Consider the following 12,839-nt stretch of genomic DNA (forward strand, 5'->3'; position numbering starts at 1 on the left):
GAAAAAAATGATGTGTCAAAATATATTTAAAAACTTAAAAACATAGGATTTGGAACTGTTATTTAGAAACAAGAAGGGGCAAACTGGCAGGTGGCTCAGTGGATTGAGCATCATCCTCATGCACTAAGGTCGCAGGTTCTATACCCAGTCAAGGCACATATGAGAAGCAACCAGTGAGTGCACAATTAAGTGAAACAGTGAATTGATGCTTCTCTCTCTCTCTTTCTTTTTCTCTTTCTCCCCCCCCCATTCCTCTCTCTCCCAAATAAATAGTAAATTAAAAAAAATAAAAGGTAGGGGGATGAAGTTAGAAATAAGCAGGTACTTTCTAAAAGAAGTGTAAACACTTTTGCTCCTTAGGGAGTAAAGTCAGCACCTGCCTTGTTTAACATATTTTATAAGCGATTTAGAGAAAAAAAAATGCATGGGGAAACCTCAAGGTTTCTGGAAAACTTGACTGAAGCAAAGTCTTTCTGAAAGAAGCGACTTCAGGAATACTTTGGAATTTTGGCATGTAAATAACAAATTTATTTTAACTTGGGACAGTTTACCTAGAAAAAAAGCCTAGTTTATATGTAGAGAATGTCCAACCCGGAAATAGCCATTTTCCCAAAGGTTATGTACCTTTGCAATTACTACATATCCTATCTTTCAAGGCAGCAGGAAAGAGAGATTGTTAAATTCATATATAATGAATACTCATCATCACTGAGAAAGTCCTTTGCAAATCTACTAACAATAGTATTCTGAATTTACACTATACCAGAAGAATCTCCAAATCTATACGCATCTTAAAATTCTCTCAATAATGAGGACTTCAATCTTCGAACTACAAACTTCTAAGGAAAAAGCTAATTCCCTTTGCCTAGACAGATACATGTAACACCATTTCTGATCAGCACTCATGTTTCCCCATCTCCTGAATCTTCAGTAGCTCACTAGCTCTATGCTTGATCTTTCCCACAAGGATTAGCATTTTTAACCGCTCTAAGAAATAGCCTGTGGTGCAGATCTGATGAACTACTTTCTAGTTCAAGAAGGAACATTGAGCCTGACCAGGCAGTGGCGCAGTGGATAGAGAGTCAAACTGGGACCCAGAGGACTCAGGTTTGAAACCCTAAGGTTTCCAGCTTGAACACGGTCTCACCTGGTTTGAGCATAGCTCACCAGCTTGAACCCAAGGTCCCTGGATTGAGCAAGGAATCACTCACTCTGCTGTAGCCACCTGGTCAAGGCACATATGAGAAAGCAATCAATGAACAAAGGTGCTGCAATGAAGAACTGATGCTTCTCATCTCTCTCCTTTCCTGTCTATCTATCCCTATCTGTCCCTCTTTCTGTCTCTATCACAAAAAAAGAAGCAAAATTGAGCATACGAATTTGCCTCTGTTACCACCTGAACATTTCAGAATAGTAATTAACCTGACCAGTGGTGGTACAGTGGATAAAGCGTTGACCTGGAACACTGAGGTCAACTATTCGAAACCCTAAGCTTGTCTCGTCATGGCACATATGGGAGTTGATGCTTCCGGGTCCTCCACCCTACTCTCTTTCTCTCTTTCTCCTCTCTCTCTAAAAATAAATAAAATCTCTCTCTATAATATATAGATTAACATATATAGATAAATATATGTAGATTAACATATATATAATATATATAAAATATATATAAGAGAAGAATTAGAGAACAGAAAAAATAAATATATTTTCTGTATATATTTACAGAGAATAAATGTCAATATAAACAGTATAAGGATTTTGACAAATTTCTGCAAGAGCCTGACCTATGGTGGCACAGTGGATAAAGCATCGACCTGGAAATGCTGAGGTCGCCGGTTCGAAACCCTGGGTTTGCCTGGTCAAGGCATATATGGGAGTTGATTCTTCCAGCTCCTCCCCCCTTCTCTCTCTGTCTCTCCTCTCTCTCTCTCTCTCTGTCTCTCCCTCTCCTCTTTAAAAATGAATAAATAAAAAAAATAAAAAAAAAAATTTCTGAAAGACAACCAGCATGTTGGAAGAGAAGTGGCAAAAATTAGGACAGAAAATGACGGTGAATACCAATATATGTTCTTATGAAGTACAAACACTAATAATAAAATCTTAATATAGATTGACAGACATTAGCAATCAAACATGATGGCAAAATGTTTTTTTTTGAAAGCAAAAAAATAAAAATAAAATAAACTACAGGATTATTCCAGTAGATTAGACCTAGAAATTGGACTCAAGAATTTAACAGTTAACACATAAAAGTATTAAAATATCAATGTTTACTTAATATGGTGAAAAGACATGTTTCTTTTTTTAATAAGAAAGGCAAATATATGTTCAGTTATTGCTCAAAACATAGAGATGTAGGCAAATTATTTAGAAAATAAAGATAACTTTCTACAACAAACAAAAAAATTAAAAAAAAATAGAAATGACCAAAATATGTTTTGCTTTGCTTTGGAAATTGGCTTGGATTAGAAAGAAAGAAGGTGACAATAAAAATGCAAATATGAATAGGGGCCCTAGGAGGTTAATCTTTAATTTAAAATATATAGATTTCTCAGCATTTAGCTCAGTTATCATTCTATCTTGGCAACACTTTTTACCTGATTTCAGAGACATAAAAGTTCTGTTTTTTCACAAACTGTCTAGACTGTCTCTTAAAGTTTTTATTGCCATTTTTCTCCAACTTGGCTGCTTCGGGAAATTGACAATTTTTCATTACCTCGGACTCCAAATAAGGCTATTTTTCCTCTCAATCTATTCCTTCTCCTTAGCTTATGGTTCACCACCATAACTTTAAATACTAAAAATTTGCCAATGACTCATACTTTTTATTTCTAGACTTCTCTTCTAAGCTCTGGAACATACATCTGTCTATCATCACTTAGGGTCTCATAAATATCACAAATATAACATGGATGAAACTAAAACTTCAGCGCCATCTGTCAAATGTATTTTTTCCCCAATTTTCTGCCCAAAAGCAATGGACATTAGTACACTTTCAGTGGTCATGTCAGAATCCTGGGAAACACTCTTAAAATGATTCTCTAATTACTCACCTTTAATTCATCTTCATTTGAGTGAAATTTTATTAAAAAGTTGTCTTCTCATCTTATTACAAGTTAATGAACTATTTTAAAAACCATATAATTGATATGTCTGAGCCTATTCTTGTCTCTCTTCAATCCTCTTCTCAGACAGCAGTAAAATTTATATTTTAAAAATGTAACTAGGCCCTGGCCGGTTGGCTCAGTGGTAGAGCGTCGGCCTGGTGTGCAGAAGTCCCAGGTTTGATTCCCGGCCAGGGCACACAGGAGAAGCGCACATCGGCTTCTCCACTCCTCCCCCTCTCCTTCCTCTCTCCTTCCTCTCTGTCTCTCTCTTCCCCTCCTGCAGCCGAGGCTCCATTGGAGCAAAGATGGGCCGGGCGCTGGGGATGGCTCCTTGGCCTCTGCCCCAGGCGCTGGAGTGGCTCTGGTAGCAACAGAGCGACGCCCGGGAGGGGCAGAGCATCGCCCCCTGGTGGGCAGAGCGTCGCCCCCTGGTGGGCGTGCCGGTTGGATCCCGGTCAGGCGCATGCGGGAGTCTGTCCCTCCCCGTTTCCAGCTTCAGAAAAATACAAAAAAAAAAAAAAGTAACTAATAAATATAATTGTCTTTATTTAAATTCCATGTTTTTTTTTAAATAAACTAATGTAGTAAGTAAAGTCCAGTTCAATCTGAACTATTATTTTTTTTTTGTTCTCTTTTGTGTGTGTATTTTTCCGAAGTTAGAAGCAGGGAGGCAGTCAGACAGATTCCCGCATGCTCCCGATAGGGATCCACCCGCATGCCCACCAGGGGATGCTCTGCCCATCTGGGGCTTTGCTCTGTATCAGCCTGAGCCATTCTAGCACCTGAGGAGGAGGTCATGGAGCCATCCTCAGCAACCAGGGCCAACTTTGCTCCAAAGGAACTTTGGCTGTGGGAGGAGAAGAGAGAGAGAGAGAGAGAGAGAGAGAGAGAAAGGAGAGGGGGAAGGGTAGAGAAGTGGATGGGTGCTTCTCCTGTGTGCCCTGGTCAGGAATCAAACCCGGGACTTCCACATGCTGGGCCAATGCTCTACCACTGAGCCAACCGGCCAGGGCTGAACTATTATTTTTGATATTTTTTTTTCATTTGCCATTTCATTGCAAGAATATATCTATATCTATCAATATATCTATCTATATTCTATTTCTGGACAGCATCAAATTCTTTTCTGTTCCAGGTCATATTATAATCTCTCCCTGTTCCATCCTGTTCAATTGGCCTCCCACTCCCCTACAAAAATTACTGACTCTCAACACTGCTCACCTTTCTTATCTAAGATATCCTCTAACTTAGAAACAATGTCTATTATACCCCACCTTGATTTGTACTTCTCTATTACCACTTTGATAGCATTTTCTCATTTGTTTTTCAATCCATTGTCCCAATTATATTAGCTGCTTATTTGACTGTCTGAGCAACCAACTTATACCTCATCCCCTCCCTGTCAAACTAAAGCTCAAAGGTCTGTGAAATAAGATCTCTATTTCATTTACTGCCAATTCCACATTGTCTCCCACAGTGCCTAGTCTGTATTTATAATATTTATAAATATATACTTATAAATTCAATTTAATAAGACACCTCATAAGACATCAAAAAGATAGTATTGCAAAGGAAGCCAATCTATTGATAGATTTATGCTAAATAAACACAATTACTGTTTCACACATATAAATTTAAAACATAAATTCAATTAAAGTTTTATTCACAAGGTAATTATTTAACAAAATGCATGACATCTAAGAAATTGTAAAGGTGAAAATATATATAGACACAACATATCCACTCTATATAAGGATGAAAAGGTAAAGGTTACTAAGGAAAACTAGAGAATCATTTTAAGATTTAATTTGATGTAGGTGCCTTAAGCTTTAAAAAATGAATAAATTTAATTACAAAATGGTATATACTCATTTTTTTCTACCTGGAGTTTTCAATTTTGTCTAATAAATTCAATTTGGCTTGACCTTTACAAACTGAATTTTAAAGACATCTTAGCCTGTAATTTAGGTTATTGGCTCAATTGTATATATCATCTCCAGTTTCATCCAATCTTCATTTTTAATCATGATTTTCAAAGTACTGTAGAGAAATGAGTTCCCACAACACATTAAAATTTTTTGTAATAGCAATTAATATACCAATTTATATAATATTGTTTTTCTTATTGATAGGCTCTGTGAAGCAAGTATCATGTGTTTCTGCTCACTATTTTATTCTTAACATTACAGCAGTTCTTAATAAATACTTCTTTTTTCAAAAGTTTTTTTTTTTTTTTTAATAGAGAGGAAGGGAGAGAGAGGAATGGAAAGAAAATCCCCCATACTTCTCGTGGAGAGAGAGAGAAGCAGCAACTCATTGTTCTACTTAGTTGTGCATCCCACTGATTGATTCTAATATTTGCCTTGACCAGAGATTGAACTGGCAACCTTGAGTTCAAGCTGATAACTTCAGAATCAAGCTGGTGACCTCAAATTTGAGCCAGTGACCTTGGGCTCTAGCCAGAAGCATAGGTGCTCCTGGTTGACACTCTATCTTCTGTGCCACCATTGGCCAAGCAAAACAATAAATATTTCCTGGTTTACTAAATACAGTCAAGTCAGGGTTCATGGTTTTGGTCTCTTAGTAGACACAATTTAAGATAGATATTGGGGTAAGAAAATTTAAAGTAGTTAAACATCTCGAGCATATAAAATACAAAGAATCATAATTTATGCTGAATAATAATTATTGAAATTATATTTTACAAACAGAATAAGTTCAGATAAAATATTATTATGGGATTTAACAAATTAAAAAAACCCACTTGATTTAGATCCCTATTAGCTTTTTAAAGACCGATTAAATTCTAGGACAATTTTTATATCATGATTTCATTTTGGTTTACAAAATCACAGGGTGATATTACTATACTACTGTCTATACTATTGTCAAAATAGTTCATTGAGACTGGAGATGATTTAGCTTAAAGTCCAAAAATTGGAGCGCCTAAAAATTTTATATTCTGGATGAATTTTAAGACCTAAACTTTCAGACCAAACCACAAATGATTTTTGTATCCTTAAAGATATTCAAATTGGGAATGGCATAGGGCCAATATGAAATGCAAAGTAAAAAGCTAAAATATATATATTGAGAGAGGTAACATAGATGTTTGCAAATAGAAGAAATCCAGAAACCAGAAATTCAAAGAGTCAGACCATAGACTTAGAGATGAAGTCTTATTAATATCAATTAGAGGCTATTATCTTCCTTGATTTGTAGAAATCCTACAAGGATGAGTCAGTCATGTAACTACAAAAGTATTGACTCTATCCAGAAGGAATTAAAAGTATTGCAAGTAAATTTGGTTTCAATTTAGTGAAAGAGAAGCTCTAAGGAGATCCTCATATTAAGGTTTAAGTTCTTTCTATACTCCACACAACAAAATAAAACCCAACATAAATAACTAAGAAAAGCATAGGGGATTTTTAGGGCATTGAAAATATTTTGTATGATAATATAAAGATGGATACATTTCATTATACATTTTTCCAAGCATATATAATGTGCAAGCATTATATATGTATGTAATAATAAATATAGAGTAAACCTTAAGGTAAACTATGAACTTTGGAGGATTTTAATGTAAAAATGTAGTTTCATAAGGTGTTACAAACTTATGGCTCTTGTGTAGGGTATTGATAGTGTGGGAAGTTACACAAGTGTGACGTGGGAAATCTCTATATCTTTCTTTCAATTTCAATGTGGACCCAGAAGTGTTCTAAAAAAGTAAAGTCTTAATATAACAGAAGCAAATTAACATTCAAAAAAAATTGTAATTAACACAGTATGATTGCATTATTTGGTTAAATATCCATTTTGTTGCATTGCATTGCTTGTCACTAAACCTAATTATCAACCTGTGAAAATAACGTGTGCTAAATCTGTCAAAAAGCTCAACACATAACAATATCAAGTTTATTTATCAAACAAGAATATAAGCATCAACCTCAGCAAAGGAGCAATGCTCCAGAGGAGCAGAGCATCAGTGGGCTTGACAGGTGGATCCAGGTCTGGACTTAGGTAGGAGTCTGTCTCTGCCTCCCCTCCCCTCACTGAATTAAAGAGAGAGAGAATAGAAACACTGACTATGTTTATTTATTTTGCCTGTAGATACCCATTTATTACAACAAAAAAAAATGTTTGTAAAAACTAGGCTTTTTACATTAAAATGCCTTTAACCTTTATCAAAAATCAATTGACTATTTTTATTTGGATTTATTCTGGGCACTCAATTTGTTACATTGTCAAGATATGTTGATTTATTTACTAATTCCACATTGTCTCGATTAATGTATTTTTGTGTATGTGTGACAGAGACAAAGATAGACAGAGAGAGGGACAGATAGGGACAGACAGGAAGGGAGAGAGATGAGAAGCACCAATTCTTCACTGAGGTACCTTAGCTGTCCATTGATTGCTTTTTCATATGTACCTTGATGGGGGGGGGGGGACAGCAGACTGAGTTACCCCTTGTCCAATCCAGCGACCTTCGGCTCAAACTGGTAAGCTTTGCTCAAACCAGATGAGCCCGTGCTCAAGCCGGCGACCTCAGGAATTCAAACCTGGGTCCTCCGCGTCCCAGTCCGACGTTCGATCCACTAAACCAGCGCTTGTTCAGGCCTGATTAATGTAATTTTATAGTAATTCTTAAAATCAGAAAAATGAATCGTCCCACTTTGTTCTTGTTCAGTACTGTGTGCTCTATGCTAGATCTTTTGCATTTACATATAAATTTTAGAATCAGTTTGTCAATGTTTATTAAAATTTGTTTGAATTTAGATCAAACTGGAAAGAGTTCATATTGTAAAAAGTGTCAATTCACAAGTACAGAATATTTCTCAGTTTGTTTAGATTTTGATTAGTGTTTTATAGCTTCCATATACATGCATATCCTATATTTAATTTATAATATTTACAAAAAAATATTATCTAAAGTCAATACCATTTTACTTCTTCCTTTTCACTCATATATTGTTTTTTACTTGTCTTATTACAATGACTAAGTTGTGCAGAATAGGTTGAATGGAAGGGGTAAGAGAGAACATACTTGCTTTATTCCAGGTTTTAGTGGGAAAGTATTCAGTTTCTTATTTATTGGAATATTATGTATTTGTTGTTCATGGAAAACTTTTATTAGAATTTTTAGTCTATGCACAATTTTAGAGATATTATTTTTTATCATAAATGCTTCTCAAACATTGTAGAAGACATTATCTGCACCTAAAATATAATCATTTATTTTGTTAGTATGAGGAAATACAGTGATTGATATGTAAATGTCAATCCAGCCTTTTATTTCTACAAGGGATCACATTTGGTCATAATGTGTTATATTTTTATATGTTGCTGAATTGAATTTGCTAATGATATGCTGTTATGAATTTATTTTGTCTATGATCATAATCATGACAGCTATGAGTATGTATGTTTTATAATATATGGATTTTTTTAGTGAAATAAGGCTACACTTGAAATTAATTGGCTAGTATTTCCTTCTCCACTATTTCCTGAAAGGTATGTAAAATTAATATTATTTCTTCTTTAGGTCTTTGGTGTAATTCCCTGTTAAAACTATCTGAGACTGGTGTGTTTTGTTTCTGGATTTTTTAATAACTAATTAAATTTTGTTAATAAATATAGGACTGGAATGACGTCAGAGTAATGGTGGGGTAGGAAGCGATACCGATAAATCTCCCCCAAAACTCAACAAGATCTTCAACCAGAAACAGAAAAACCTATACTTGGAGCTTCCAGATGCTTCGCAATACACCCAAAGGTATGATTGAGTGAAAAATTGGCTAAATATATAACCAAACCCCGAAGGAAATAGGGAGTAAGAAATGCTCCGCCTTCCTCACTAACCTAAACAGGGCGGCTTTCTCTGGTAACTGTGAATATAGAAACTGAGGCGGGCAAAGGGGGTGAATACATCCAGGCCGCGGCACAAACGGCTGAACCAGGCTGTGGCACGGAGATCCAAGCCAAGGAAAATCTGATCCTGTGGCAACCCGGGCAATACAAGCTAACACTCGCGCCAAACCCAAACAAAGAAAGACAAGCGGCGCGGACATTTTACCCGGTCTCCTGGCTGGTGCGCAGTTAGTGGGCGAGAGATTTCTTTCTAAGCCCCGGAAGTGGGTGCCCATGTTGCCCTACGGAGAGGCAGGGTCGGAGGCCTTTCTGTGGGCCGAGGGCAGAGTCTCTGGGCAGCCCCAGCGCCCTGAGAAAGCCGCGCATGGGAGAGAGTGAGAACTAATTCCAACGGTGGAGATATTCCTTGCCGGAGGGTGTTTCACTCAGAGGGAAACGCGGCCGGCCTCATATCCTGGTTTGCGCGCGCAGATAAGGAGTGAGCAATTCCTCCGAGTGCCTCGGCAGTGTGCGCCCGTGTCATTGCACAGAGGAGCAGTCAGGGGCCTTTGTGTGGGCCAAAGCGGAATCTCGGGCCGCCCCAGCGCCTTGCAAAAGCCGCGCACGGGGACGGAGCGAGACTCAATTCCAACGCTGCAACTTTTCCCTGCGGTTGGGGGTTTCACTCAGAGCGTGAGACTGCTGGCCGGATATCCTGGTCTGCGCGCGCAGCCAGTGAGTGAGAGTTTCCTCCAAGCGCCCCAGAAGTGGGCGCCCGCTTGTGTTACCGGACAGAGTGGCAGAGCCAGAGGTCTTTGAATGGCCGGAAAGCCCGCCTGATTATGCTAGCAGCTCTGACTGACTGAGCCTTACCCAGAGCCCTGTGCTGAGTGGAAATAGAGTGGGGAGTTGCCAGCTCTTTGAGCCTCTTACTATCCAGGCAGAGGCAGCAGCAACCCCATAGCTGGATTATCAGGCTACTAATTGAGGAAGGAAAGACTAGGAGAAAGGCTCCAGGAACACGGACTCTCTCACTGTCGGAGCCTATAAATGCTAATAGCCTCGACTGCCAACGAGACTAAAGCACAATACATGACATTGCCATAGAGACTTATCAACTGCAAACCTCTACCTGAGCGTGGCAAAGGGGCAAAACCCGGGGTACAGAGTCACTGACCAGGAAGAGGGAGAGAAAAGAAAAAGCAAGAAGATAACCTCTCAAAATCAAGAATAATCTGCAGACTTTATAACCTATCCCATTTTATTATATTTGTTCGTTTGTTTCTCTTATCTTCATTCTTGATACTTTTTTTTTCCTCCTCCAATTTGGCCGATTAACTCTCTACCGGTCTTACTCTCTCCTCTCCTTGAACTACACTACCCATAAGTGTTACATCTCCCATTATCTTTTCTCTTCTCTTCCTTTCTCTCTATGAGGGTTGCACTCCAAAACCCTTAACTCTCTCTCTCTCTCTCTCTCCTTTCTTTTTTCTTCTTTTAGTGGTTCCCTCTTTTTTTTTCTCTCTCTCTCTTTCTTTTCTCCCTCTATATTAGTTTCTTCCTTTCTCCTTTACATCTCCTCTCATTCAAACCTCAATAACAAACAAATTATCTTATCTGGGACTCAAACTTATGTTTGTGGCAGTTTGGGGGGTTTTTACTTCACCTTTTTAACTCATTAGCAGTGCTCCCATCCCTGGCTCTCCATATTATCTAGTTCTTGTTCCACTAAATACAATAGTAATTTTTTAATTTGTCCCCCCATTTTTCCGTTTTCCTCTTAATCCTCTCATCATAACTCTTAGACAACCAACACCTAAAAGCAAATCATTTTATTCTTGACCCAAATTTTTTCCTTATTTGCTTTTTGTGGGTCCATACGCTCTTTTTTTTCTTTTTTCTTTCTTTTTTTTTTTTTTTTTTTTTTTGCCCCTTTATTACTTTTCCCCAATTCAGGCCCTCCATCACAGGCATTGTTTGTTATAATTCACAGTCCACCACAAGATTTTATCAAGAAAGAGGGGAGAGGAGAGGAGAGGAAAAAAGGAGGGGGGGAATAATTTCCTTTTTTTTTTTTTTAATTTTTATTTTATTTTATTTTTCTTTATTTCATTAATTTTTTTTTAAAAAAACAACTCTTTTCGATTTTCTTTTTATTATTTTTTTAAACTTTTTATTCTTTATTAAATCTCATTAATACTATCAACAAAACCACCCTCAGATGCCATTAAGGAAAAGAAAATCGAATATCATGGATACAAAAGAAAGAGAGGTAACACAGCTAGATGAGGAAAAATCTATGGAGAAAAAATTTAATATATTGGAAACCTTGGAGCTAAATGACAGAGAATTCAAGATAGAAATCCTAAAAATCCTCCGAGATATACAAGAAAACACAGAAAGGCAATTTAGGGAGCTCAGAAAACAACTCAATGAACACAAAGAATATATGTCCAAGGAAATTGAAACTATAAAAACAAATAAAACAGAGATGAAAAACTCAATTCACGAGCTGAAAAATGAAGTAACAAGCTTAGCTAATAGAACAGGTCAGATAGAAGAGAGGATTAGTGAAATAGAAGACAAGCAACTTGAGGCACAACAGAGAGAAGAAGAAAGAGACTCAAAAATTAAAAAAAATGAGATAGCCCTACAAGAATTATCTGACTCCATCAAAAAGAATAACATAAGAATAATAGGTATATCAGAGGGAGAAGAGAGAGAAAATGGAATGGAGAACATACTCAAACAAATAATAGATGAGAACTTCCCAAGCCTGTGGAAAGAACTAAAGCCTCAAGTTCAAGAAGCAAACAGAACTCCAAGTTTTCTTAACCACAACAAACCTACTCCAAGGCATATCATAATGAAATTGACACAAACCAACAGCAAAGAAAAAATTCTCAAGGCAGCCAGGGAAAAGAAGAATACAACATATAAAGGAAGGCCCATTAGATTATCATCAGATTTCTCAGCAGAAACTCTACAAGCTAGAAGAGAGTGGACCCCAATATTTAAAGTCCTGAAAGAGAGGAACTTTCAGCCACGAATACTATACCCATCAAAGCTACCCTTCAAATATGAAGGAGAAATAAAAACATTCACAGATACAGAAAAGATGACGGAATTTATCATCAGAAAACCCCCACTCCAGGAATTACTAAAGGGGGTTCTCCAATCAGATACAAAGAACAAAAAAAAACAGAGCCACAAGTAAAAGTTCCAAGAAGAACACAATAAAACCAAATTTAAACTGTGACAACAACAAAAAGAAAGAGGGGGAGAAGATGGAGATTAACAGTAGCAAAGGACGATGGAGTGCAAAAGTACTCACAAAATAGTTCGCTACAATGAACAGGGTAGGGACCCTTTTCATTATTCAAAGGTAACCACTATTGAAAAAACCACCACAGAAGCACATGAGATAAAAAAGATAGCAACAGTGGAAAGATGTATGGAATACAACCAAATAAAAACAAAAGATAGAAAAACAAAAGAGAAGGATCAAACAAGACACAAAACTAACAGAAAGCAAGATATAAAATGGCAATAGGGAACTCACAAGTATCAATAATTACACTAAATGTAAATGGATTAAACTCACCAATAAAAAGGCACAGAGTAGCAGAATGGATTAAAAAAGAAAATCCAACTGTATGCTGCCTACAGGAAACTCATCTAAGTAACAAGGATAAAAACAAACTCAAAGTGAAAGGCTGGAAAACAATACTCCAACAAATAACATCCAAAAAAAAGCAGGTGTAGCAATACTCATATCGTATAATGCTGACTACAAGACAGGAAAAGTACTCAGAGACAAAAATGGCCATTTCATAATGGCTAAGGGGACACTGAATCAAGAAGACATAACAATTCTTA

Source organism: Saccopteryx leptura, chromosome 3 (assembly GCF_036850995.1).
Source record: "Saccopteryx leptura isolate mSacLep1 chromosome 3, mSacLep1_pri_phased_curated, whole genome shotgun sequence".
Classification (NCBI taxonomy): domain Eukaryota; kingdom Metazoa; phylum Chordata; class Mammalia; order Chiroptera; family Emballonuridae; genus Saccopteryx; species Saccopteryx leptura.